The sequence below is a fragment of the Dreissena polymorpha genome, chromosome 3, assembly GCF_020536995.1.
Source record: "Dreissena polymorpha isolate Duluth1 chromosome 3, UMN_Dpol_1.0, whole genome shotgun sequence".
Taxonomy (NCBI): Eukaryota; Metazoa; Mollusca; class Bivalvia; order Myida; family Dreissenidae; genus Dreissena; species Dreissena polymorpha.
This window is the reverse complement of record NC_068357.1, coordinates 16,887,011-16,914,513: the sequence shown is the minus strand read 5'-3', so window position 1 is coordinate 16,914,513 and position 27,503 is coordinate 16,887,011. Positions and strand designations below refer to the sequence as shown.

General features: G+C 36.3%; 2 long non-coding RNA genes across 3 annotated transcripts; both read left to right on the top strand.

The window, feature by feature from the left end:
• The first annotated feature begins 7,170 nt into the window (after positions 1–7,170).
• On the top strand, positions 7,171–13,797 carry LOC127873124 (uncharacterized). Of its 2 annotated transcripts, none has more exons than XR_008045985.1 (3): positions 7,171–7,911; positions 7,994–9,168; positions 11,627–13,797. It is a non-coding gene; the product is annotated as an uncharacterized LOC127873124 (long non-coding RNA). The 2 variants fall into 2 exon arrangements; XR_008045984.1 differs by having other exon boundaries at positions 7,953–9,168.
• Positions 13,798–16,213: 2,416 nt separating this feature from the next.
• On the top strand, positions 16,214–26,403 carry LOC127873121 (uncharacterized). Its single transcript, XR_008045981.1, has 2 exons — positions 16,214–16,634; positions 23,113–26,403. It is a non-coding gene; the product is annotated as an uncharacterized LOC127873121 (long non-coding RNA).
• Positions 26,404–27,503: the final 1,100 nt, after the last annotated feature.

Genomic DNA, 27,503 nt, shown 5'->3' with positions numbered 1-27,503 from the left:
TATAGTCAATTTTGTCGAGCGTGGGTGACCTTCACATTGAACTGTTAAACATGAATTTATATCGTATATCACATATGCAACATCAGGTAAAAATCAACATGGCCGCACCTAATACATTTATATTGAAGAAAAAAAAACGTGTCATAATGCCTCAATTCAGATCCATGCCAAGCTGTCTTTCTTCTGGTAGTTACATTATTTATCCAGGGTTTCACAGACACAAAAACTACACTCTTGCAAAATAATCGTATTGCTTAAATTTAATATTTAATCACTTATTTTCACTAGATCACAAAAAGCCGCCATTACTCGCTGGTTCCCCTCAACTCCTCGCTTCAGAAAGTTGAAGAAAGAAGAAAAGGAAACAAACAGCAGAATAAGAGCAGCACACGCGATATCACTAAAAAAGTAGTCGCAAGCAAATAGGAACGTGAAGCGAAGTCTTAGAGCAGACAAGCGGAACTACCTTCAGACGCGTACAAAATAAGCGGAAGAAGCAGCACATCCAAACAGAACTACGAACCTTTACTCAATCACGCAGAGAATAGAAGACAAGTTTGCAAAGCTAAAAAGGCCAATAAGGGAGATGAACGGACGATTGATGGCAGATTACGAAGGGCAACAATAGAGATAGTTCGAGCACTTTCAGGAGCTACTCAACAGACCATCTTCTGCGAACCCATCAGAGATACAGCCAGCTACTAACTTTCTACCAACCGAATGAAGAGAATGAAGAGATCAACAGCGCCATCAAATAATTGATAAACGGCATATCTGCATTGCCTGACAGCATACCGACAGATGCGCTGAAGGCTGGCGTGGAGACCAGTGAGGAGCTACTCTACCCGCTCTTCAATGTGATACGGGAAGTTGAAGAAATACCAACATAGTGGAAAGGGATTGTACGGATCAGGAACGACACTTTACGAAACTGCGTTTGGCCCAGTTTTTCCAGAACGCGGCGTCTATATTAATATTATAGTCCTTTTTCTATTTCTACTACTATGCTCTATGCTTAAACAAGGACAAGCAAAGGACTTTCCCTTTAAAGGGATCTTTTCACGCTTTGGTAAATTGACAAAATTGAAAAAAGTTGTTTCAGATTTGCACATTTTCGTTTTAGTTATGATATTTGTGAGGAAACAGTAATACTGAACATTTACCATGGTCTAATATAGCCATTATATGCATCTTTTGACGATTTTAAAACCTAAAAATTATAAAGCGTTGCAACGCGAAACGATTGAATAATTTGGAGAGTTCTGTTTTTGTCGTTAAATTTTGTGAAACTACGAAGATTGCTTATATAAGGTATAAAATACGTCATGTGTACTTGGCGGAATAGCTCAGTAGGCTAAAGCGTTTTTACTTCAGGACTCTGGCAGGACTCCAGGGGTCACTGGTTCGAAACCTGGTCCGGGCAATGTTCTTTTCCTCTTTTTAATTTTATTCTTTATTTTTTACAGGAGCTTTTACGATCCAATGTTAACATTTATCGATATAAAGCATTTAATGAATAAGTTAAAAAATGCCAAAATCTGTGAAAAGGCCCCTTTAAGTTGACGAAAAGAGTTTCAACGAACTTTTTTGCGTAAAAGACAACGATTATGTGCTTAAAAAGTCAATATTACTTTTGCCTGAAAGGCGTCATGTGCTGTTTTTTCCCCAAGTAATTAGTGTTTCGTTTTGTTTTTAAGATGTTTTTTCTTAATAAGGCAAAAGTTTTTTGCCTTAAAGAGGATACGATTCGTTGCCTTTACACAGGGATCTTCGCCTAAAAGAAGTCTATAAGAGAACATAGTTCATTCAAATATTAGATGACAGACTGGTATTGTTTGCCTAAAAAGGACGTGGTTTACTTACATATCAATTGGCAGACAGGGATCCTTTGCCTTAACGAGCAACCGCAATCGTTCTCTGCCAAAGAATGATAGAATTGTTTTACTTTATGAAACAAATACATTGATATGTTAGTTTGCCTTATAGTGTTGCCTGTCCTCCAGTCCTTGACTTAAAGAAGACAGACACGTGTTGTTTGCCAAAATAGAAAGACGAACGATTGTTTTTGTTAAAAAAGACAGTGATTCGTTGTCTAAAAGAGGACTTGGTTTCATCGACTAGACGAGAAAAAGAGGTTTGCTTTAAAGTCTCTTTAACGCTCAAAATCAACGAAAATTTCGTTAAGTATTTCGTAAAATAAAGTTTACACTTAAACAATCAGTGTTCCTTATAGCAATAGCCACAATTTCAACGCTAGATGTGGTATGATTACATAGATTTTTGTAGATACAAAATGCTCGTTTTTATTTATTTGTTACCAGAGGCGTATCCAGAATTTTTTAAGAGGGGGAGCTCAGCTGGCTGGGGAGGGCGCGGTCCCCGCCCGTTGTCTATTTTTTTTTTAATGGCACCTTGAAATGATGCAATTTCCTGCTATCTAATCAGCATTTGCATGATAAAAGTGCATGTAAATCAAACAAGAACTTGAGTTCAGACATCAAGTGTGACAGACACACAGACAAACAGACACACATGGGTAAATCAAATGTATGTTAAACCACTGAAGTGGTGGGAGACATAGTCTTTATGACCAGATTTATTTTAGTCTGAGATGGTTGGACTTCCTATTTAACCTTGTTGGATACTGTAAACGTATAGAAATTCGTATGAAATTTCGTGGTTTAATAAAAAACAACTTATTGGTTGGGACGTAATTTCGTGGATTTCAAATCAAAAACAACTTATTCATTGATACGTATTTTCGTGGATTTCAAATTTTCGAGGAAGACCGTCATAATAATAAAACTTTTATAAAACAAACAGAGTAATAACGAAGCATAATCTGCTAAACTGTGTTGACAGCAAAACTTGAGGTTAATGTGCACTTAAGCATGAAAATGTTGCCGATAAGTGTCGATAAGAACGATAAAGCGGCGCACTTGTGGGTCCCCGGTCGCTAACTGCCATTAATGTTGTTTTGACAATATTTGCAATCCTCAGCGTAATCGGTCCCCTAGTAGAAACAATTGAGTAATAAGGTCCCCAAAATAAACGTGTGAAAACCGTTATGTCTCTTTTAACTTTAATTGGCTCTAATTGACATATGTGATAAATCTGCAAACTGTTAATTTGACACCGTCACGTAAAAGAGAACAATCGTTGATGTATAATTTAAATACCGTGCTTGATTTAAAAGGTATTATTACCCTAACACTTATCAAGAAAACAACATATTGTATTAACTAGCATATCTCAATCAAACAATGTCTCTTTCAAAATGGTTAAAAACGGGAACAGTTCAGACACATGAAAACTGAAGTGAAGTAACTATTACAAAAATCAAATATCTTGGATAACCGACAACAAAAGAAAATGTAGGAATTTACATTCGGGAATTACTGATTTCGGATTAAAAATGTATAAATAATTGTTGGTACTTGAATTCGTGGTTCAGCAGACCAACGAAATGCACGAAAATTCGTACCACACGAAATTTAATGGTTTTACAGTAACCTACTAGGTCACCCTGTTGGATGGGTGGATATTTATCAAACTTTGTTGTAATCATATAATGTATACCTTTTTGAATCTTGTGGTTCAAAAACTGTCAAATAAGGCAAAGTCATTGATAAACCTTTTTACAAATGATAAAAATAACATTTTTAGCAACACTCTTTATTTCAAGTTCTGTCAAATGATATGTCATTTTGTAACAAAAACAATACAATAAAATCTATGCACAGGTATGATCTTACAACTATTAAACTAATGTTATAATATTTGTACTTTCTCAGAAATTATTACTTTAATAGATCATACATATATCTCTTTGTGCTATCACTGGTTACAATCTTTAACTCAGACATGACATCAGGAAGATCCATCCGCCTAGGATGCCATCCTCTTTTACACTATACACAAGTCCTGGATACTTCTGGAGCCAGGATGACTGAAATGTGTTATTGGTTTTGCCGAATTTCATTTTCTTGTACACGTATTTTTCTGAGGGCTTCCAGTCGGTAGAGAGGAGAGTACTGTCACGTTCATCGTCAGTAAATTGACCATGTTGTCAAGCGAACACACTGATGTCATTGGTGGATGTTTCTGAGGGTGTCGGAGGTGCTGGAGAGCTGAAAATAGCTAAAGTAATCGAAGAAAATTAATGACTTCAAAGTTTTCAATAAAGTTCCTTTTCATGAAATTAAAAAAGTACAATTTGAACACAATCAAATTTTATGGAAAGTATCTGATAGCAGCAGCAGACTCATTTTCAGTTGGTTCATTAGTTTTTTGTTTCTTGTTTCAAATGGATTCAAGTGTTGCCTGTTGGCGTCTCATTTTAAAAATAATTTTGTTTCATACTAGCAAATTAATACTTCATTTTAGAGTCCTTTTTAATTTCAATAACTATGGATGAACATCAAAGTAGTTAGCCCGATTTGTAAAAAAGCAAAACAAGCTAATTGCTATTCATTAATTGTGCTGTTGAATTTCACTGGCAATAACTTGTTACTCAAGAGCTAATGCCAATTAAATTCATCAAAAAAACTTACCGAAAAATTAATGATTATTGTCCATTGCATTCGTCTAAACTCTTTAATTGCTACAAATTGAAATATTGTTTTTCACAAGTCCCATGCGGCAGCCATTTGTAAACAAATAGCGCAGTTTATCACTTACAGTCAATGAAGCGTGCAGATTAACTGGCGAAAGTTAGATCGTCTGTACAAATGCCTGGGGCTAATCACACAAATCGACAACTGTTTATGGCTTAATTAGGGGCATATGGCAGGAAATACTCAAGTGGATATGTTTGAAACTTTAAGGGGCTCATATTTTTTTCATCGTATCTAGCCAACCAGCTGGGAGGGGGCTTTAGCCCCCTAGCCCCCCACCTAAATACGCCTCTGGTTACCACAATAAATTCCATGCTAATTTCCTGCGAATATATCTATTCATACGACACACGAACACTAAAATGGTACCATGTTAAAACCATAATAAAAACGAGCATTTTGTATCCACATACATCTATTTTACCAGACCACATCTGGTGTTGAAATTTCGGCAATTGCCATAAGGAACAATGATTTTTAATTGTTTAGCTTTATTTTACGAAATACTGTACGAAATTTTCGTTGATTTTGAGTAGTAATGTTACTTTAAGGAGAACATAGTTGTTAGTCTGAAAGAGGACAGGGTTCCTTTAAGTTAAATCGTCGTTCAATACAATCGGTGTACATTTGTGACAGCGAAATAACATACTCAGTATTAGTAAACAGTCCAATATCAAATGGCGATTGTTTTTCAAACCAAATCAATGTCCGCTCGGAGTCACATGTCGAGTTTCTCTGAACAAAATTGAACTCTTCCTTGTTGACACATAAACTTTTGACCATGTTTATGAGGCTGTCTACCCTTCCTACGTCATGTTGTCGCTTCTGCGCTTTGTCCCATTTCTAATTGCTCTAAACAGCTCTCTAAAACCAAAGCGAGCTTCGCCCTAGTGGAAGAGTAATAGCCTCGCGACAATCTCTTGCACGACGGTTACATTGAATTCACCTCTGTGATGGGCTCGGAAAGTAGACCGTCCGAAGTCATGTGATTTTAAATTATATGATCATGGCATTTGAAATGTGAAGGCAAAGAACGACAACTCAGCATGAAGATAGAGCCTCGCGAAACAAATACAAAAGACGGTGACAACACATATTGCGTTGTATATATTTCATCGTTATGTACATCGTTATTTTACTACATGTTCGTGCTAGACAGGATTTGGAGCTCAATTATTATTGTTCAAGAACGGGAACGGATTTTCAAGAAATCAAGAGTCAACAAAAATGACACGGTCAAACAGGGAATATTAAAAAGGAAACAGTTATTATATCATGTTTTTTTTACTGTTTCGTGACGGGCCATCTTTTATAATCTGGTTATCTCAATAGTAGTGACACCAAAATCAATTGCTATATGGTGAAGTCTGAATGTGGCCTGCACTTGCAGTAGCATGCTCGGATATTTATAAACATTGAGCGTCATATTGCGATGTTTCAGTGAATATTTCCGTATTTAAAGCGCTATTTTTTTGGCACGTAATTAATGTTAATTTAATTAACAAATCGTTGTAGTAACCTTGTTGGTGTCAAGTATAAACATATTTATACTAGTATATATACTATTTGGCTCTGAATTAGTATATAGGTACTTTTCATAACGACAATATTAAATCGGTATAACCACAATGAAACGAATAAGCAACAACACTTTATCAAGATTTTCTTGTAGTAGAAATGTATGTAGCATTAACGAGAGGTACCGGTACTATACGATTATTTCTGAAATACTACCAAATATCAGATCAGTCACGTACATTATCATGAGTATAGCTACATGTATGGCATCGTTAGACATGTTCAAATATAACTGTTTATATGGACACTGGAAAATATACATCTAAAACAAAGTAAGCCCAACTTATGACACTATGTTTTGCTTTGAAATCAATATGTTTAATGCTAAATAAACTTGTTATTAATTCTAAGTATGCGTTGAACTAATATTTCGCCTGTCTACTACGGCAATTAACTTGTTAAGTGTAATAAAGCGCTGAACGAATACTCTAAAACGGCAATAAACTTGTTATTAGATCTGTAAGTATTCGTTGATAGAATAATGTCGAACGGAAATAATCGGTGAATAAAAATGAATGTAATGAATTAATAAACATAGTAGCACAACAATCGTTATTGATACTGTAACAGGGTATTCTCTCAGACACTAATCCTCTTAACAATACTAACCCAATCAAGACTGAGAGAAGTTCAGTGTGAGAGATACTTTGTGATGTATGAGTGAGTTTAATTACTAACAGTGCATGCTTTTATTGTGAGATGATTGCATAGTCATCTATATAATTTTAAATCATAACTCAACATTTGGTCACTTGTTTGTAAAACCTTGTAAGAGGTAGTAGGCTTTTTCCAATAGCCACTTTCTACAATAAGTATTGAGGTCACTGGTGAGTGCATTATTCTATGTTTATATAATTGTATTTTCTTGAATTACATTGTATTGCATATTATTTTATATAATTGTATTTTCTTGAATTGTAATTGTAATGCATTGCATATTTTTATGTATTAAAATCAGTTATTTAAAGGGGCCTTTTCACAGATTTTGGCATTTTTTTAAATTATTCATTAAATGCTTTATATTGATAAATGTAAACATTGGATCATAAAAGCTCCAGTAAAAAAATCAAGAAAAAAATTAAAAAAGGAAAAGAACATTGCCCGGAGCAGGTTTCGAACCAGTGACCCCTGGGGTCCTGCCAGAGTCCTGAAGTAAAAACGCTTAAGCCTACTGAGCTATTCCGCCGAGTACACATTTTTGATGTATTTTATACCTTATATAAGCAATCTTCGTAGTTTCACAAAATTTAACGACAAAAACAGAACTCTCCAAATTATTCAATTGTTTCGCGTTGCAACGCTTTATAATTTTTAGGTTTTAAAATCGTCAAAAGATGCATATAATGGCTATATTAGAGCATGGTTAATGTTCAGTATTACTGTTTCCTCACAAATATCATAACTAAAACGAAAACTTACGAATCTGAAACAAATTTTTTCAATTTTGTCAATTTACCAAAGCGTGAAAAGATCCCTTTAAATTCTTATTATAATTGTCATTTGTTAATTATAACATGATTTTTATTCATGTTTCAGGCCATCATTTACATCATTTATACTTTATAGTATTGAAAGCTTGGAACGTAAAACCCAGGTTGCGTTATAAACTCACACCCCGGCTTCAATAAAACCCAGGTTGCGTTATAAACTCACACCCCGGCTTCAATAAAACCCAGGTTGCGTTATAAACTCACACCCCGGCTTCAATAAAACCCAGGTTGCGTTATAAACTCACACCCCGACTTCAATAAAACCCAGGTTGCGTTATAAACTCACACCCCGGCTTCAATAAAACCCAGGTTGCGTTATAAACTCACACCCCGGCTTCAATAAAACCCAGGTTGCGTTATAAACTCACACCCCGGCTTCAATAAAACCCAGGTTGCGTTATAAACTCACACCCCGGCTTCAATAAAACCCAGGTTGCGTTATAAACTCACACCCCGGCTTCAATAAAACCCAGGTTGCGTTATAAACTCACACCCCGGCTTCAATACCATACAACAATATTGCGTAGGTACAACACTGTGTAATGTGTAAAATTAAGTAAGCTAACATTTAAGGCATTTGTTTATCGTAAACATGAACATCTAATATATGAAGACTATTTGAGGTATCCCTGCACTTCAGATGAAAGTCATTCCGACAGGTTAATCAGGGATGTCCCTTTCCGCTTTATGGCATATTCGTTTTACGGAAGACTCATTTTAGTGAAATCCTATGTAGGCGGAAGGTGTCGTCCCTAATCAGGCTGTGCGGACTGCGGAGGCTAATCCGTTAAGACGAATATGCAGTAAGCGCCGTTTTCCCAAAGCGAGACTCATATTCATTGCGCAGGTCAGCGAAATTCCTGGTATGTTAAATGTCCACTAGGTAATCAACCCGATCGTACTTGCAGAGTGTTGTAGGAATGTCTGCTCCATAGACGCAATGTCTACCGACACAATGCTATTTATTAGATATAACACCGCTCTACTGTACAGAGACTTATTACGCCAAATTTAAGTTCAAGGTCCGCTAGGGTATGAACAAGACATTATTCACAGAAACGCAATAATTTGTTGTTGTTTTTTATATTCACGTGACAGTGTTCATAATAAAGAAGTGTTCGGACATATAAGCATTGTATGTATCTTTAATACGAGACACACTTTGTGTACACTTGAATACATATTCCATCGACTCTACGTAACTCAACTGGACATAGTTTTGATCAATAACATTAGTAATCTATGGTAATTTGACTATCGCGTTAGTAGCAAATACTAGGAAGTTTAACATTATTTATGAGGTTAATCGGAGGGTTTTAGTAATAACTGAGATGGACTTACTATGCTGTTGCATTCTCTGTATTTCATATATAATTAAGGATAATAATCGTTTAGTATCTATATAAAAGAAAGAATATAACAATTTTAGTGCCTTGGGTTATGAAGTGACTTTGGATTACAAGGTCTTTATTGTTATTACAAAGGTAAGTGTATACTGTTTACTATACTACTATACTCTAGTGAATACTTCATTAAGCTGGTAATTACAGTCTTCTGTATACTGAGTAACTTCATTTTAAGTTTATAATGGGTACACTTCATGCAGATAATCATGGTAGCTGCAAGCACGTTAAGGCCCAGTCTCACTATGATGCCGGTGGAGCCCCGGTGCGTGATCCGGGATCTACCGTGATGGACCGGGGCTCTACCGGGATGAACCGGGGCTCCACTGGGGACGACCGGAATGAACCGGTTAAAATGTTTAATACCTCCGGGATGAACCGAGAGTAAGAGTAACCGGGAAGGACCGGCAACAACCGGCGCGGCACCTAGAACAACCGGGACGGCACCGGGAACAACCGGGGTGGCACCGTAGCTCCACCGGGACGCTGCCGGCTTTCATCGGGGCTCCACCTGGGCATTACCGGCGACAACCGGGGCTCTGCCGGGGCTTCACCGGCATAAACCGTAGCTAGTCCGGGGTAGACCGGGACTCTACCGGGTTGTTGACCGGCTTCAATCGAGGCGGCACCGGGAAATAGTGTGACCGCGTTAAAAAAAAATCGACGAATCATCCCGGTTCTCGCCGGTCGACCGGCGTTAGCAAACCGGGATGGACCGGGGCTCTACCGGCAATAGTGAGACTTGGGCTTAAGTTAGCCATTGGCTTGGTGTGAGAAGGCAAGTAAGTCGTGAACCTTCGTGTTAGAATGCTAGTTAGCCGCAAAACATGCTAGTTGGCCGTTAACTTTGTGAAACATGCTAGTTAGCCGTGAACTGTGTGTACAATGCTAGTTAGCCGTGAACTTTGTGTAACATGCTAATAGCTGTAAACTTCGTGTAGATTGCTAGTTAGCCTTGAACTTTGTGTAACATGCTAGTAAGCCGTGAACTTTGTGTAACATGCTTGTTAGCCGTAAACTTTTTGTAACATGCTAGTTGACCGTGAACTTTGTGTAACATACTTGTTAGCCGTGAACTTTGTGTAACATGCTAGTTATCCGTAAACTTTGTGCAACATGCTAGTTAGCCGTGAATTTTGTGTAACATGCTTGTTAGACGTTAACTTTGTGCAACATGCTAGTTAGCCGTGAATTTTGTGTAACATGCTACTAGTTAGCCGTAAACTTTGTGTAACATGTTAGATAGCCGTGAACTTTGTGTAACATGTTAGTTAGTCCTTATCTGTGCGTAAAATGCTAGTAGGACGTGAACTTTGTAATTTTCTAATTAGCTGTAAACTTTGTATAACATGCAAGTTAGCCATGAACTATGTGTAACATGCTAATAAGCAATGAACTTTGTGTAACATGCTAGTAAGCCTTGAAATTTGTGTAACATGCTAGTTAGACGTAAACTTTGTGTAACACGCTAGTTAGCCGTAAATTGTGTGTAACATATTAGTTGGCCGTGAACGTTGTGTAACATGCTAGTTGACCGTGAACTTTGAGTGACATGTTAGTTGGCCGTGAATTTTGTGTTACATGCTATTTAGTCGTGAACTTTGTGTAACATGTTAGTTAGCCTTTAACTTTGCATAACATGCTAGTTAGTCGTGAACTTTGCATAACATGCTAGTTGATCGTGAACTTTATGTGACATGTTAGTTAGCCATGAACTTTGTGTAACACGCTATTTAGGCGTGAACTTTGTGTAACATGTTAGTTAGCCGTGAACTTTGCATAACATGCTAGTTGACCGTGAACTTTATGTGACATGTCAGTTAGCCGTGAACTTTGCATAACATGCTAGTTGACCGTGAACTTTATGTGACATGTTAGTTAGTCGTGAACTTTGCATAACATTCTAGTTGACCGTGAACTTTATGTGACATGTCAGTTAGCCGTGAACTTTGCATAACATGCTAGTTGACCGTGTACTTTATGTGACATGTTAGTTAGTCGTGAACTTTGTGTAACATGATAGTTAGTCGTGAACTTTGTGTAACATGATAGTTAGCCGTGAACTTTGTGTAACATGCTAGTTAGCCGTGAACTTTGTGTAACATGCTTGTTAGCTGTGAACTTTGTGTAACATGTGAGTTAGACGTGATTGTTGTGTGACATGCTAGTAAGCCGTTTGATTTGCGTAGGCACCCTAGTTAACGAAATTGTCGAGCATGTTAGAACTGAACTTTATTTAATCATGCTAGTTAGCCGTTATCTTTGTGTTCATCTACTTGTTAGCCTTTAGCTTTGTGTTAGTATGCTACTTAGACATGAGCCAAGCGTTAGCATGCTAGTTAGGCTCAATTTGTGGTTGTCGGATCTGGGACTACTGAAAGTACCCCGGGTACTTTTAAAGGCACTCGGACATACTCCGGGGTACTTTTTAGCATATTTTCATTACCCCGGGAACTTTGTTCAGTATGCTAGTAAGCCGTTTGATATGTGAATTAAAATGATAAGTTATTTATTACAGCAAGCACAAATCGCATTACAGGTACCCCTACCGCAAGCGTAGCCAGAGAGGATAGGCAGCTGCTGATGCACCCCGTCAACCATGTCCACTGGTGTCGGACTACAATGGTACTGGGTACTGGGGATCGTGTTCGCGGTCCTCGCCGCGTCGAGCGTCCTCTGCATCATCTGGTGCTGCTTCCGGCCGAAAGCCCCGAAGCCGCTCCCCACCTTGCCTCCCCGGCGGCTGTACTCGCCCTCGTATAGTAGGCAGTTGTCAAAGTATTCATTAGCGTCCCAAAAGTCGGATATGGAAAAACCTGACGCCCAAGTACCATTTATAGCTATCGGGCATTAGCCACACGTGGGACTGTGTTTATCTTTATCTAACCTATTGTTTAAGCGAACTGTACGTCGTCGACTAGTAAACCGCATAGGTGTAACGGAAGAAATCATGTCATATTTTCTTGAACTGATGGTGTAGTCGTGCAATGTTTCGTATTTGTTAAGAACGCCACATTTCACTATGAATTGCACTGCTTAAACACGAGTCAAAGTAGTCCGACATGGAATGTAATAATTAAGACTTGGTCAGGAAAAAAATACGTTCACCTTCTTGCAATGCTCAAAACTCATGGTGGAAAAGTGTTTCGCCAGTTAATCCTGCAGTTGTTAAATATGTGTGGTAAAAGTGAGAACACCTACTAGTATTTTAAACGCGAGATCAACGGATAAACGTTTCTGGCGTGGACGTGTCGGCATGTCTCAAATCATTCCTCGTCTTCGATTTCCCCGTGCTCAAGAACGCCGGATGTGTATAAAATCACGTGATTTACATGAAACAATCTATAGTAAAACCACTGTCATGTCGATCGGGAAAGCGCGTTACATGGTGTTTGGGTAATACTCAATTTGTATCAATTTGCAAGTGTGCCAAAAATGACAAAAATCAACATTAAATTTGTGTGTAGACATGCGTTTTGCCACAACGAAGAGAATCCAAGAATCATCCGCTATTAGTTTCAGCTTTTTCCCAATGAATTATCATTGGAGTGTAGTTGAGTCCAAGTGACCAAAAGTCGGATGCAGTTTACTCAGTTTTAAAATTGCCAAAACTAAAATGTCCAAGCTATGTAAAAGCGTCGTATAAAATATTTGTCGTACATGTATATAACATTTAATTTACATATTTGTACTAAATATTCTTACATAGTGCACGTTTTGGCTAATATTTTCTACATTGATCACGTGAACATGTGATATTGTCAAGACTTGTACATGTAACCAGGGTGCAGGTTCAACGGGGTTCACAGAGGTTTACACAAGGACAGAATGTAAACACACCGTAAACAACTTTATTTTTGCAAATATCTTAAGTTATTGAGTTACAATTTGTGCCGATATCTTAAGATTTAAGAAAATATCCTTGAATACGTCTGAAATCGGTGCCAAATTTTCACGTTGCGTGCAACATAACCGTGTGCATGAATGCCGAACATATCAAATTGCTGGCTAAGAACACAGGCTTATTAAGTAAAGTAATTCTGATTTACTTCATATTGTCATAATTAGCATAAAAACTGTCTTTTATGCAATAGTTGAAATTCTTAGGACCTTTTTTAAAAGTTATATGGAAATAAAACACACCACTTAACGGCGTATTTAAATCCATTAACGTTTAATTGTGAACCCCATAAAGTCACGTGATCCTGCACCCTGGTCACTTCGAGTCATAGACCGCTGAAATCGAGTTTATACAAAATAGAATACAAATAGTTATCTATTACAAAAACATGTGCGCAAATTAAAAGTAATCTTTACAGGGCTCGAAATTAACACTCGCACACTCGCAAAATGCGAGTTAAAAAAATCGATTGCGAGTAAAGTTGTAAGCCACTAGTATTATTTTGCGAGTAAAGAAATAGTAAAAAAAGAGAGTAATATTGCTTAATGCGCTCGACGTCGTGAACGCTTAACCGTAGGTCAATTTATAGAACGTCCGAATACCCGTATGCTAAAGCGTGCACCTTGTATGTAGAATGGTATACTTATAGTACAGATACGCGGATGGTATTGGTACACAGAACGTGAAACAGTCGATTATTCACACGTGTTCATTGAACTTGAACAGACATGGCGTTGAAGCAAAAAATAACTAGTTTATTTTTGCCCACTGACGGAAATAACAATACGGAAGATAAAGCAAAGTTAACCGTTGAGTTAAAAAAAAACGGAAATTAAATCCTTTTACGAAAACAGTGAAAAAGTGGGAAAAAGAACTTAATATAAAACTAAATTTTGCGATAATGTTTTTAATTTTGCGAATTAGTATTAAAGCTGCTCGCTATGTTTTGCAAGTAGAAAAAAAACTTAAATTCGAGCCCTGCTTTAACATAATTTCACATAAACCTTTTTAAATATCGAAACCAATTTTTCTTTTGTCATTTTTAAATGAAATGAGTAATTTACACGTGAATCGGTCTAGATTTATTATTTAAGTTTGCAGATCCGGTGGTCCGATTTCAACATGCTCTTAAAATGTAAATCTGTCGATTCAATCTATCGACCGTCATAATGTAACTTATATTACTACGCAGTAGACAGATTAGATCTTGTGTTGTGAATATATTGATGCAGTTGACGTGTATATCCTTTTGAACATTTCAATACTAGTATATCATATTAGCTAAAGACAATACGCTTTGTTTGGTGAATATATACGTGTAATCTTACAAACTGATAAAACGCATGAAATGTATATTTATGTTTTCGTTTTAATATATGCGTATTGCTTTTCAATTACATAATTGTGAACTGACATATATATATACAAATAAATTGTACTATGTACCATGAAAAGGGAAGTTTGAGCAGACGACGCTTGGATACCAAACTTGCCTTTCTTCAAATACCTCTCGGAAAACGGGGCGTGAAATGTCGTCAAAGACTAGCCTGCGTATGGGAAAACGGGGCGTAAAATGTCGTCAAAGACTAGCCTGCGTATTTGTGTTTAAAACAAGTCTCTTCTTAACAACAATCCAGATTATGCGAAAAGTATATTCCCTGAGTAGCCTGTGTGGACTGCACAGGCTAATCAAGGACGACACTTCATGAACATGCATTAATCCAAGTGTTCTAAGAGCGAGACCCAAACAGTAGGTAATTACTTCAGTTGGTTTAAAGGGATCTTTTCACGGTTTGGTAAATTGACAAAATTGAAAAAGTTGATTCAGATTCGCAAATTTTCGTTTTAGTTATGATATTTGTGAGGAAACAGTATTACTGAACATTAACCATAGTCCAATATAGCCATTATGTATCTTGTTGTTTTAATTTACGAAACTACGAAGATTGCTTATATAAAGTATAAAATACTTCAACTGTATGTACCCGGCGGAAGAGCCGAGAGGGCTAATACGTTTTTACTTCAGACTAACTCCAGGACTCCGGGGGTCACTGATTCGAGCCCTGGTACCGGCTACATGTTTTTCCTTTTTTTAATTTTATTCTTGATTTTTTACTGGAGCTTTTAAGATCCAATGTTTACATTTATCAATATAAAGCATTTAATGACAAACTTCAAAATATGCCAAAATCTGTGAAAAGGCCCCTTTAAATGACCTACCAACGGAAGGCAGCCTCCAACTCCGACTAATACGCTGAAGGGACGTGCATGAATGCAGTGCAATGATTGTAGTTACTTATTGTCAACAGTATAAATCTAGAAGGTTCTTTTTCTGAAAGAGAAAAATGTGGGTAAATTGCTTTGCGGCGAACGTGTTTCAAAGAACGTGTGTGTGCGCGCGTGCGTGTGTGTGTGTTTGTTAAAAAGAACTGGTTTGCTTGTGCTTGGTTTTTTGTGATGTTTTGAGAAAAGAATTGCAAAAGAATCTTGCCTTTAAGGCGATGGTTATCGATCGCCCATTCTGCCTACCAATCACCGATTAACTAGAAAAGTATACTGGAAGAGAAGTGTCCCTGAAATGTTATACACATAATTACAATGTAAATATCATTATAGGTAATTATTATGGGTAATTACTATTTTGAAATGTTTAAATGTTACAATAAGTACGAGAAAGAGAAATTTCTGTAATACCATAGTCAGTTTTTAAAAAGAAACAACACAAATACAGGATAAATATATACACGGATAACAAAGACGATGTCTTTGTGTCGTATGAACATGTTAGCACAAAAAGTGGGTATTTCTTATGTTCGATACAGAACGGAACATTTACTATTCTGCTCAGTTAACGTATACACATTATAAATGTCCATTTATTAATTCGGGAAATTTTCTCAACATTTCATCGTACAATAACAAGAACATCCAAGGTCAGATTTAGGTTAGACAACCGAGCCAAAAATAATAATGCGTTGAAGTAAACATATTATTGAAAACGTAAGAATTCACGATTAAGTGTCGCCTTTGGCGTTACTTATTTTCGATTCTATTTTACATATGTGTCGTGCTCTGTGAAAAGGGGGTTAAATGCACGTGTGTAAAGTGTCGCCCCAGATTAGCCGATGCAGATATTTGTCGTTTCAAGAAAGTCTCTTATTAGCAAAAATCCAGTTTAGGCGAAAGTGTCGTCCCTGATTAGACAATGCGGACTGCACAGGCTAATGTGGTCGAATCAACGATGAGAAGGTTTGAAACGCTTCTTGAATTTTGAAGAAATTGTGTTTTCATCCTTTACACCTTCTTGCTTACCCACTGAACGCCATGTGTTTGTGCCGCCACTGCTCTGGGACTTATCGCTTGTAAACAATCCAATATTTCATCGCCTGAGAGAAACGTTGTTGACCCAGTTTTTCCTTTACACGTAGTAAACATAATGAAACAAATACTGAAGAAGGTCACTATCGCACATTGCGTTGTTTTATTTTATATCATTATCGCAATTTCACAACGCTTAGTGCTGAACTGGATTTTAAAACGAAAGCTTGTTTAAAATGAGTATTTAAAGTACTGCTTTGGATGTTTGGATTTTCGTTATAGACCCACGATTCTAAAATCACTTGGTCTAACAGGGAATAGAAAACAGGTAACAGGCACTTGACTTTGGCTCGTCACTGTGTTGTGTACATTTATATTCTCGTTGTATCAATAGGAGTATTAAAGAAAATCGTAGTACAGTTTGCTATTGTGCAGTCTGCATGCGGCCTTAATCTAATAGTAACATTGATCAATATACAATTGCATCGCGTAGCAGAAAGTTCAATTTACATTCAGCTTTACATTGCGTTTATTTTTTGAAAAAAAAGAATCAGATAGTAAAACAAAAGCATACATTATAGCTGTTGACATTTAGATCTATATCGCGTGTCTTTTAAATTTAGCAATAAAATGAAGTCAGCACTCTAAAATACAGTCTTTTTAACGTAAATATCATTTAATGAGGCGCTGTGCAAAGTTTGCGCTACAGTTTAAAATGGCAAAAGCTTTATTAGAATGAATCTAAGGAATCCATACACGGAGTAACACAAAAAAAATTAATATGGACCTTGCTGTGCAGACCACACATGCTTATCAGGGACGTCACTTTCATCTGATTATTATGATATTTTTCGTTAAAAAAGTCTCTTCGTAGTAAAAATCCAGTTAAGGCGGGAAGTGTCGTCCCTGATTAGCATGTACGGACTGCATAGGCTAATCTGGGACGCCACTTTACGCACATTCGTTAAACCACTTTTCACAGAGCACGGTCCATATATTAAAACAACAATTCGGAGCTACAACATTATGTGGACTTTGTAATAAACTCAGTCAAATTAAACGTTTGCATTTTAGCCTTTTTTTATAGAACCAGTAGCGTGCGCAGGCTGAATCCGCACATGTTAACCTGGAACGACACTTAACGCATATTCATTAAACTCCTTTTCACAGAGCACGATCCATATATATTTAAACAATAATGCGGAGCTACAACATTATGTGGACTTTGTAATGAACTAAGTTTAAATTAAGTTTGCATTTTAGCTTTTTTTAGAAACAGTAGCGTGCGCAGGCTGGGCTTGAGCTACGCTGGTCGCATATGCCATAAGACAATGTTTTTGCATGACGCGCATCATTCGGGATATATCAGTGTTTTTTGTTTGTGAAAAGAAAATCTTAATCAATATCAAATGTTTCGATGAAGAAGAAACCAATTCGTAATACACCACAAGAGGACACGTATGATGTGATAAGACGTAGTATTAGTTATATCTATGAACGCTATTAAAGGGGCCTTTTCACAGATTTTGGCATTTTTTAACTTATTCATAAAATGCTTTATATTGATAAATGTAAACATTGGATCGTAAAAGCTCCAGTAAAAAATCAAGAATGAAATTAAAAAAAGGAAAAGAACATTGCCCGGAGCAGGTTTCGAACCAGTGACCCCTGGAGTCCTGCCAGAGTCCTGAAGTAAAAACACTACTGAGCTATTCCGCCGAGTACACATACTTGACGTATTTTATACCTTATATAAGCAATCTTCGTAGTTATACAAAATTTAACGACAAAAACAGAACTCTCCAAATTATTCAATCGTTTCGCGTTGCAACGCTTTATAATTTTTAGGTTTTATAATCGTCAAAAGATGCATATAATGGCTATATTAGACTATGGTAAATGTTCAGTATTACTGTTTCCTCACAAATATCATAACTAAAACGAAAATTTGCGAATCTGAAACAACTTTTTTCAATTTTGTCAATTTACCAAAGCGTGAAAAGATCCCTTTAAGTGGTTAAATATACGTGAACTTAATGACAAACATTTCATGCGATTTTTAACCTGTGTTTATAATTTAGTAACTTGAAAAGTTTATTTTCTACCTTTATTTATCTCTGGATAAACGCCAACTGTCTTTTTAAAGATATTTCTTGTTTGTAATGCCTTCTAGATATGATAATCCTCTCTTGTCTGGCCAAATATCAGTTCAAAGTTGGCTAGGTTTTTGACGATGACAAATTTCTTCACAACGGCGACCTATGTAAAAGACCGAGCCAGTCCGATTGAGATAGCTCGATTTTTTCTAATCGGCATACCTCGCTGATAACCATTGATAAAGGTAAAAGAAGCTCAGCTATAAATAGGACAGCATATTCAGCATTTCAACGCGATCATGAGTGTAAAGAAAACGAATTATGTCGAACCTGTCATTTGTAAACGTTGTAGCGACTATGGTATATAAACAGCATAATAACCTTTAGACATCTGTGCATCAGGTCGGGCTACCGTAACCTCGTGAAGAGGCCGGTAGGACCTGTAAATAAACTCTGATTTAATCAAAGTACTGACAGTACTGGTGTGACGATGCTTTTGAACAGGATTGATATAAAAGCATCTATTTAAGTTTATCTACATCACCACAATTGTGTATGTGGGTACGAAAATTTTGGGTAGGAAAAAAATGGGTACGAAAATTTTGGGTACAACAATTATGCCAAAACAAAATTAAGAACGTAAAAAGATTTGGTTACGAAAAAAATTTGGGTAGGAAAAACATTGGGTACGAAAAAAAATTTGGTTACGAGCAAAAATTTGGGTACGAAAAAAAAATTGGGTACGAAAAAAAATGGGAACGAAAAATGTAGGGGACGAAAAAAAAAATTGGGGGTACGGAGAAGTAGTATCCGTGGGGAACTTGATCCTTTCAGCGAAACTGGGAGGCGGGTTACATTCTCGATCAAATATAACAAGAAATATCTTTAAAAAGGTATTCGACGTGTATTTTCTGTACCACTTATCTTAACAAACTGTCTGTTACAGTAAAACGTTTGTGGGTTATAACATTACGTTTCAGCATATAAATTCAAAACTTGACATGCTTTTTAATTACACCATGCTCTTTAATTTCACATGTATATCATACCAAACTTTAAATGACGTTGTTTCCTTTCCTAAGTTTCCTAAAATGATGCTATGTGTACGGACGTGATTTCACAATCCCATGTGCATGAACATATACTTTTTCTTTTTTGATTATTGTTCTTTTTCTCTAATTCAAAAAGCTTAGGCATGTTTGTTCGTTAAGTACGGCAATAATTTCATGATGATTCCCGATCGAAAGTGGGTATGAGCACATAGTCGTAAGAGCACTTGAATACGTGAGTTCAGAAATTACAGAGCCACATCAGTGTACATACTATGTTTGATAATTTCATTCGTTTGTTGGATATTGTTTGCTGTTTTAAACACATATTAGGTCATATCGCGGAGATTTAGTTAACCTTACCATGTGTTCATGGGCGAACTCACGTATTCAAGTGCTCTTACGACTATGTGCTCATACCTACTTTTGGGAATCATGATGAAATTATTACCGTACTTAACGAACAAACATGCCTAAGCTTATTGAATTAGAGAAAAATACAATAATCAAAAGAGAAAAATTATATGTTCATGCAAATGGGCATGTGAAATCACGTCGCACACATAACATCATTAACTTAGGAAAGAAAACAACGCAATATAAAGTTTGGTATGATATACATGTGAAATTAAAGAGCATTGTGTAATTAAAGGGCAGGTTAAGTTTCAATTTATATGCTATTACTTAATGTTATAACCCACAAACGTTTTACTGTAACAGAACGTTTTTTTAAAGATAAGTGGTACAAACAATACACGTCGAATATCTTTTTAAAGATATTTTTTGTTATATTTGATCGAGAATGTAACCCGCCTCCCAATTTCGCTGAATGGATCAAGTTCCCAACGGGTACTACTTCCCCGTACCCCCAATTTTTTTTCGTACCCTACATTTTTCGTACCCAATTTTTTTCGTACCCAATTTTTTCCTCGTAACCAAATCTTTTTTCGTACCCAATTTTTTTTGTTGGAATAATTTTTTTACCCAACATTTTCGTACCCATTTTTTTCCTACCCGAAATTTTCGTACCCACAAACACAATTGTGGTGATGTAGATAAACTTAAATAGATGCTTTTATATCAAACCTCTTCAAAAAGCATCGTCACACCAGTACTGTCAGTACTTGATTTGAGATTGTCTCACATAATTGTGTTCATATTGACATATCTTTTGAATTCCCTATTTATTTAAATGACAAAACATAAGCCCAGTTAGAACTTTTGTACCTGTACCTGACGTAAATTTATGGAAAAACTCGTGTTTACTGAATTACAAATAACAGAAAATCTCGTAGGGTCTTTTGATTAATATTTACGTGACAAAATGTTAACCATTAGCAACTTCGGGTAAACACATAATTAACTGTTTTAATTGGTTTAACGATTGACTGTTTTAGTATAATGAAGTGTCTGGATATAGACACATGGTGTGTGTCGTTTATAAAAGACTAGTCCAACTTGTTGACGCTCTCAGATATTAAGCTACTTTTTATATTGGTAATATTTGGAGAAGATAATATTTGTTCCAAAGAATTTAGCCCATATAAAAAGTATCTCTTAATTCTTTGCGCGTCTTATAAATAAGACTAATAAAATACATATTTTTTGTGCACTTAAATCAATTCTCGTATCTGAACCAAACACGCAATAGATCGATAACGAAATAGTAAAGTGAAGTGAGCATGTACGATTTCATTGTTAACCTTTTATTGTCTCAATCTGAAACCAAATATAGGCAGATTACGAAACAAATATATATAACGTAATTATACACTTTTTTTTTGATATCAGATAATGTGTGTTAGGGGCAGTCTAGTTCAATAGAATTATTTTTAAACCATTTATGCCTAGCGTCTAGAAAAAGGCATTGGCAAACAGTGTAGACCCAGAGGAGACGCCGCATGATGCGGCGTCTCATCTGGGTCTACGCTGTTTGCTTAAAGGAATTTCTGTAAGAAATATTCTAAATATAGAAATAAATATACTAGACATCATTAATTTTGGAAATAAATTGATCCAATTTAGAAGGATGGGAGAGTCTACTAGGCATTAATGGGTGAATATTCAAATTTTAACATGTATTTGAATCTTGATCCGACATCACCCGTTATCTAGCGATACATCCAACATTTCTCATATAGCAAAATCTTGTGGACACTATCGGGGCCATATACATTACCAAATCTGCATGAAACTTGCTCATAACATTGTCCCAATGATATCTCGGCAGAAGTTGAAACTGGGTCACAGGTGGTCGAATCTATTACCACTAGGTTAAAATGAATAAAACTCTATTTCCAACACTCAAGAGACCTTATTTGTATTTCCAATACTTCATTAATCTAAGTAAGAACATTTGCTACAAAGATATATCGGCCAAGTTCAAAACCGTGGTCAAGTTGGATAAAAAACAAGGCCATTAGGACAAAGTAACGAAAACAAAACATCCACATTACTGAGGCCATATTAATGTCCCACACGTTATGAAGCTTGGCCAGATAATTATATATCGGGCGAGTTTGAAACTAGGTCAAAAGGAAGCAAAAACTACGTCACTTGGTCAATTTAAAGAAAAGGCTTGTGAATACTATTAAGGCCTACTTTATTGTCAAATCTTCATGAAACACGTTCAGAAATTTTTTCCCGAGGATATCTCTGCCGAGTCAAAAACTGGATGAAGTTGGGCCAAAAACTAGGTTATAAATATAAGGTCAAATTAAAGGGGCCGTCCAACAGATTTTGGCATGTATTGAAGCTTGTCAGTAAATGCTTTATATTGATATATTTAAACATTTGAACTAAAATCTCTTTTAAAACAACAACAACACAAGAATGCAATTAAAAAAAAAGGAAAAATAGTAACCCTCAACAGGGCTCGAATCACTGACCCCTTGAGTCCTGAAGAAAAATGTCTCCCGCCTAGACCACTCGACCATCCACGCTCATGCTTAGAGCGAATGTATTTTTACCTACATAAGCAATCCTCGTAGTTTCCCAAAATATAAGGACAACAACAGAACTTTCCAAATTATTCAATCGTTTCGCGTCGCACGACTCTTTATATTTTTCAGGTTTTCAAATCGTCAAAAGATGCATAAAATTGATATTTAAGAGCATGGTTAATGGTCAGTATTACTATTTCCTCAAAGATATCATAACTAAAACGAAAATTTGCGAAATTCTGAAACAATTTTTTTTTATTTTGTCAATTTACCAAAACGTTGGACGGCCCCTTTAAATAAAAAGCTTGTGAGCTCTCTAGAGTGCGCATTTATTACCGATTGTGTATATGTTCAAAGGTTGTCCCCATTATATATTGGTTTAGTTCGAAACTGGGTATCGTTGGATAAAAAAGAAACTACAGGGGTAGTTCAAATTAAACAAAAAGCTTGTGAAGACTCTAGTCTAGAAGTATTTTCTGTTTGTGCAATCTTCGTGAAACGTGCTCATACCTTTTGTTCAAATATTTTCTCTCCCGATAGAGAAATGGTTTGCGTCCATAGAAAAATATGGGCGCTATGACATGGCGGGGCAGTTTTCTTAATGTGACTATCGGTAATTCAAACCATTTGAACACTGTAGAATTCACATCTTTATCCATCCAGCGCCAAGAATTCTTCATGTTTTTGTTGTTGTGATTTTGTATCAGTCTACATTTCAGATTATCCTCCATGAGCCGGCTGTCCTAACAAGTAATCGTCAGTTATTAATGCCATGATAATAACGTTATTCAAGACGTAGATATCGCATTATAGGAACCCTACCGCAAGCGTAACAAGGCGGACCAGGCAGCAACTGATGTGTCACATCGACAATGTCAACTGATGGCGGACTGCAGTGGTACTGGGTCATCGTGATCGTGTTGGCGGTCCTCGCCGTCTCGAGCGTCCTCTGCCTTATCTGGTGCTGCAAGCGCCCGAAACGCCATCAGGCAGTCCCGTCTACGCCTCCACCTGATTCGCCACGACGTTTTTCTCCGCTCCCTTCGTCCCCCGGTATTTATCGGCCGTCGTTCAGTAGACAGTGGTCCAAGTGTTCAACGAAATCGCAAAAGGAAAAGCCTAAGGCGGCTGTACCGTTTATAGCTGTTGCGTAGTTCGATTGAAAAAGACGAAATCAACTCGTAGAACTTTTTATTTAAAATTATCATCTTTATCTACAAGATATTGTAACAAAACAAACGATATGGACGGGACTCTAATTAGGGAGGCCCCAGTAGTGTAAGAAAACACTCCGTACTCTACAGCTCTCTGGACTCCTGGCTCAACTTTACTACATACGTCTGATTAGCCTGGTTAGTTTGATGTTGACATATTATATACATTAGTGCAACTAGTCGACTTCGTCACAAAAGCTCATGTGTCATAGGGCATTAATAACTAGGGCATTTAGTTACGTGAGAAATGTGTTTATCTTGTTTAAACATAATAACTACTGTATATCGGCGGGCAGTTAATCGTTAACTTGAAACCTGTTAATGTTCGAATTATTCTATTGTACTTATTTTTAGCCATTCAGTATTTCGCGATTCTTGGGCAGGTGACATCTGTTATAAATTGCTTGACCACTAGTCAAACGTTTCAAAGTGCTACGCTACGTTACTTGACTATCGTACTCGTGGTGTGTATACAATAAGTTGTGGCGCTTTGGCCGCAACAAATTGACCAGTTGTTCGTCGGATTAGCCGCAGATAAAATTCCTATACTAATTTAATTTTCGTTCATTTTGTGTGATCGTCGCATGGTCCGAATTCCCTCGCATGCAAACTTTTTTGAAGCGGGGTTGATTGTGTGTACTTAGTTTGGTTAATCCAACATATATTACGTTAAGCACTAATAATTTTCGTAAAAAAAACACATTTGTATTATAAAAGGCAGCATTTACACATGCAGAAATGTTCAACAAATATGTATACACTATTTTTCTTCGCTTTGCCACCGCCTCTGATTATATCGAAACTATGTTTTATCTTTATGCGCTGTTTTGGGTTCAAAATCCTTCTTACAACTGATCATATTATTGTGACTGAAAGGAATGCAGAAGTAACCATTCTTGTCCGTGTTTTAGACATAAAGCTTGATTCAGGATATAAATGCCATGCAATGTGTACTTTAAAGAAATCATAGCAGAAACCACGCGAAATATGTTCATGTGCAACCGAGAGAAAATATATCATTAGTAAGATTGGTGCATTTCTTCCGTGGAATTGTCAGCATGATTTATATCATTTCACAACTGAGATTGCTCTGCCTCAAGAATGCAGACCACGTTTTCTTTAGACCACGTTGTCTATGTACAAGAAAGCCATATCAGAAGGCCTTAACCATTTTACTTACGTTTCATCGGTCTTCAATAGTGTCATAATGGTCACAAATTAGTTTTTAGTTGTATTTAAATAAACATTTTATGAAGGAAAAAAATAACATTTAAAATTGTCAAAGTTTTTAGATTTGTTTAAGTGACCACCAATCAACTATATATTGCGTCAATTTGACCACCATTCAATTTTCAGTTATGCCACAAATTCACCACTAGTCAACTTTCAGTTGTGTTGCAAATTTACCATTAATCAAGTTTCAGTTTTGTTATAAATTCATTACCATTCAACTTTCAGTTATGTTACAAATTCACCAACATAAAACTTTCAGTTGTGTCAAATTGATCAGCGTTCAACTTAAGTGTCAATTGACCACCAGTCAGATTTAAATTGTGTTCAGATAACGGTTGTGTATAAGGTTTATATGTTTTCCAAATAGACGTTGTTTGGTACTGAATAATGGCCCAAAAAGTATTGCCTAAATTGCTGACAGTAAGTTTTGAATTATGTCTAAAATGGTAACTATATCTCTATTACTTGTGTCCTAACGTACATTATGGTATTCGTTATTGTCTAAATGACCCAATAGTCACTTGGGAGTTTTGTCGAATTTGCCAGTATTAAAATGACCACCTGGCCAGAATATCACGATCCGTCCAATATAACACTGGCCTTGTCATCTTCATATTGTTGCATAGTGGAGAAATGAAACAGTAGCCTTATACATAGCACCCGTGTTGAGCAATGCAATAAAAAGTATTAATATACTTGTTAGTGTGAACAATTATACGCATTTCTTGCATGCAATAAGCCTATTTCAACGGGACCTATGGCAAAACTATCGCATGTGTTCTGTTAAAAGATTGATAGTATATCGATATATCAGATAGTTTCTATATTCACAATCTTTTATATCGCTGCCGCATGTACCAGAGCCTCCATTTTGGTGTTGTCGCTTTTCTCAGAAAAGAAATTTAAATGTGTATAAGCGTATTATTATGTATTTGTTTTACATGCCATTTATTATAACCAAGGTTTGTTTTAGCGTCCTTGGCGTCTGACTAAGTGATTTGTCAATTTTGTTGACACGAGAAGTTTAGCTTGTAGATTGTCCCCAGAAAAACAAGAAGAGTTTGTATTTTCTTTCATTTGTATTGCCTATGTTTATATGTATGTTACAATCCATGATAGTTTTCAGTAAGCTGTATTTTACGGATTTTGAGTACAGATAGTCGTTCTCATTTTTCTTTTCGAAATACATTTGTAATTTGTATTCAATATTTTAAATTACAATATAACGCTTTATTGAATCTTGACATTTTCTAGACCATTTATGTAAACGTTACAAAGATTATCACATGTTTTTGACCGTCATATTGTGCATTACTTTTTTGATTGCGAATTTGTCAGTTCACGTATTTTTATGTGAATAAAAACACTCAGTTTTAATGTAAACTTTTAATTTATATAAGTTTGCGTATGTCAGATTATCATTTTGGCTCAGGACAATCCGCTTTGAATGTTAGAGCTATGCATATGAACATATTGATAAAACCATTTATATGTATATTTGCATTACCGGTGAATATGTATATTGATTTTCAATGATAAATAAAAAATAGAAAAATGTTCAAATGTGTAAAATGTTGTCTACAATTCAACCCATTCGAAATTGCACACATTTTACTAAAGAAATGTAGCTGTTAACATACAACATTTACAAACCTATCTTATCTTGCGACTACTGTTATCAATTGGTTAACATTTCAGTGTATGCCAATAACCTGTTTCAACGGCAGAGATATGCACGCACCATAAATATGCTACATTGGGTTATGTTAGGTTAACAGAAAGCATTTTGTCTGTAAGATGGCAGACAGATGTTCTTTGCTTACACGCGGAATGGGAGGGTGCAGATAACATTTTTTCTTAGAAGAAAAGAACATTTGCTTAAAAAGGACGGTTATGCTTTTGATGAAAATGGTAGATGCACTTCGTCTGTAAACCAATATTGATGTGTAATTTAACCAGGGACCTCTGGAATGGTAGACCAGTGTGTTACCACTCGACTACCGCACCATCCGTAGGGGTTATTTCTGTGAACGATGAGTGGCATGGGTTGTTTGCCAGAATCATGTTAGACCGGGATTATTTTCTCAAAGAGCAGATTACTGACGCTGTTTGCATTTAACAGGAAAGGCATGGGTCATTTGCTTAAATGAGGTTTTGAATGGGTTATTTTATAATACACAATGTTCTTTTCCTGAAAGAGGATTTGGTGTCTAAAGTCTAAAATAGGCAATGCGGTATATAACTTTTTTCTAAACGATGACACGCGGTTATCGGTATAAAAATGGACTATATGTTCGTTGCCACTGTGGACGATTTGCTCGTCGCAATAATGAGTTTGCATGAGTTAAGGTGGAAGTAAAAATATATATGAAACTGGACATGATTCCGTTTGTCAAACAGAGCGCTTGAAAAAAAGACAAATGACTTTCATTTCCTCGAAAATATGTTGTTTTCGCCCTCATACTAGAGGACAGAAATATTTGCCTGAAAAAGGCATGATTCTTTGCCTAAAAGAGCAACATTGTTTATGTCTGAAAGATAAATTTTCTGTGCATACTAGAGGACAATATATTTTTTATTTTTGTTTTTTTGCCTGCAAAAAAAACCCATATCTTCTTGGTCTAAAAGATAACAAATGCTCTTCCTTTTTGATGACATATGAC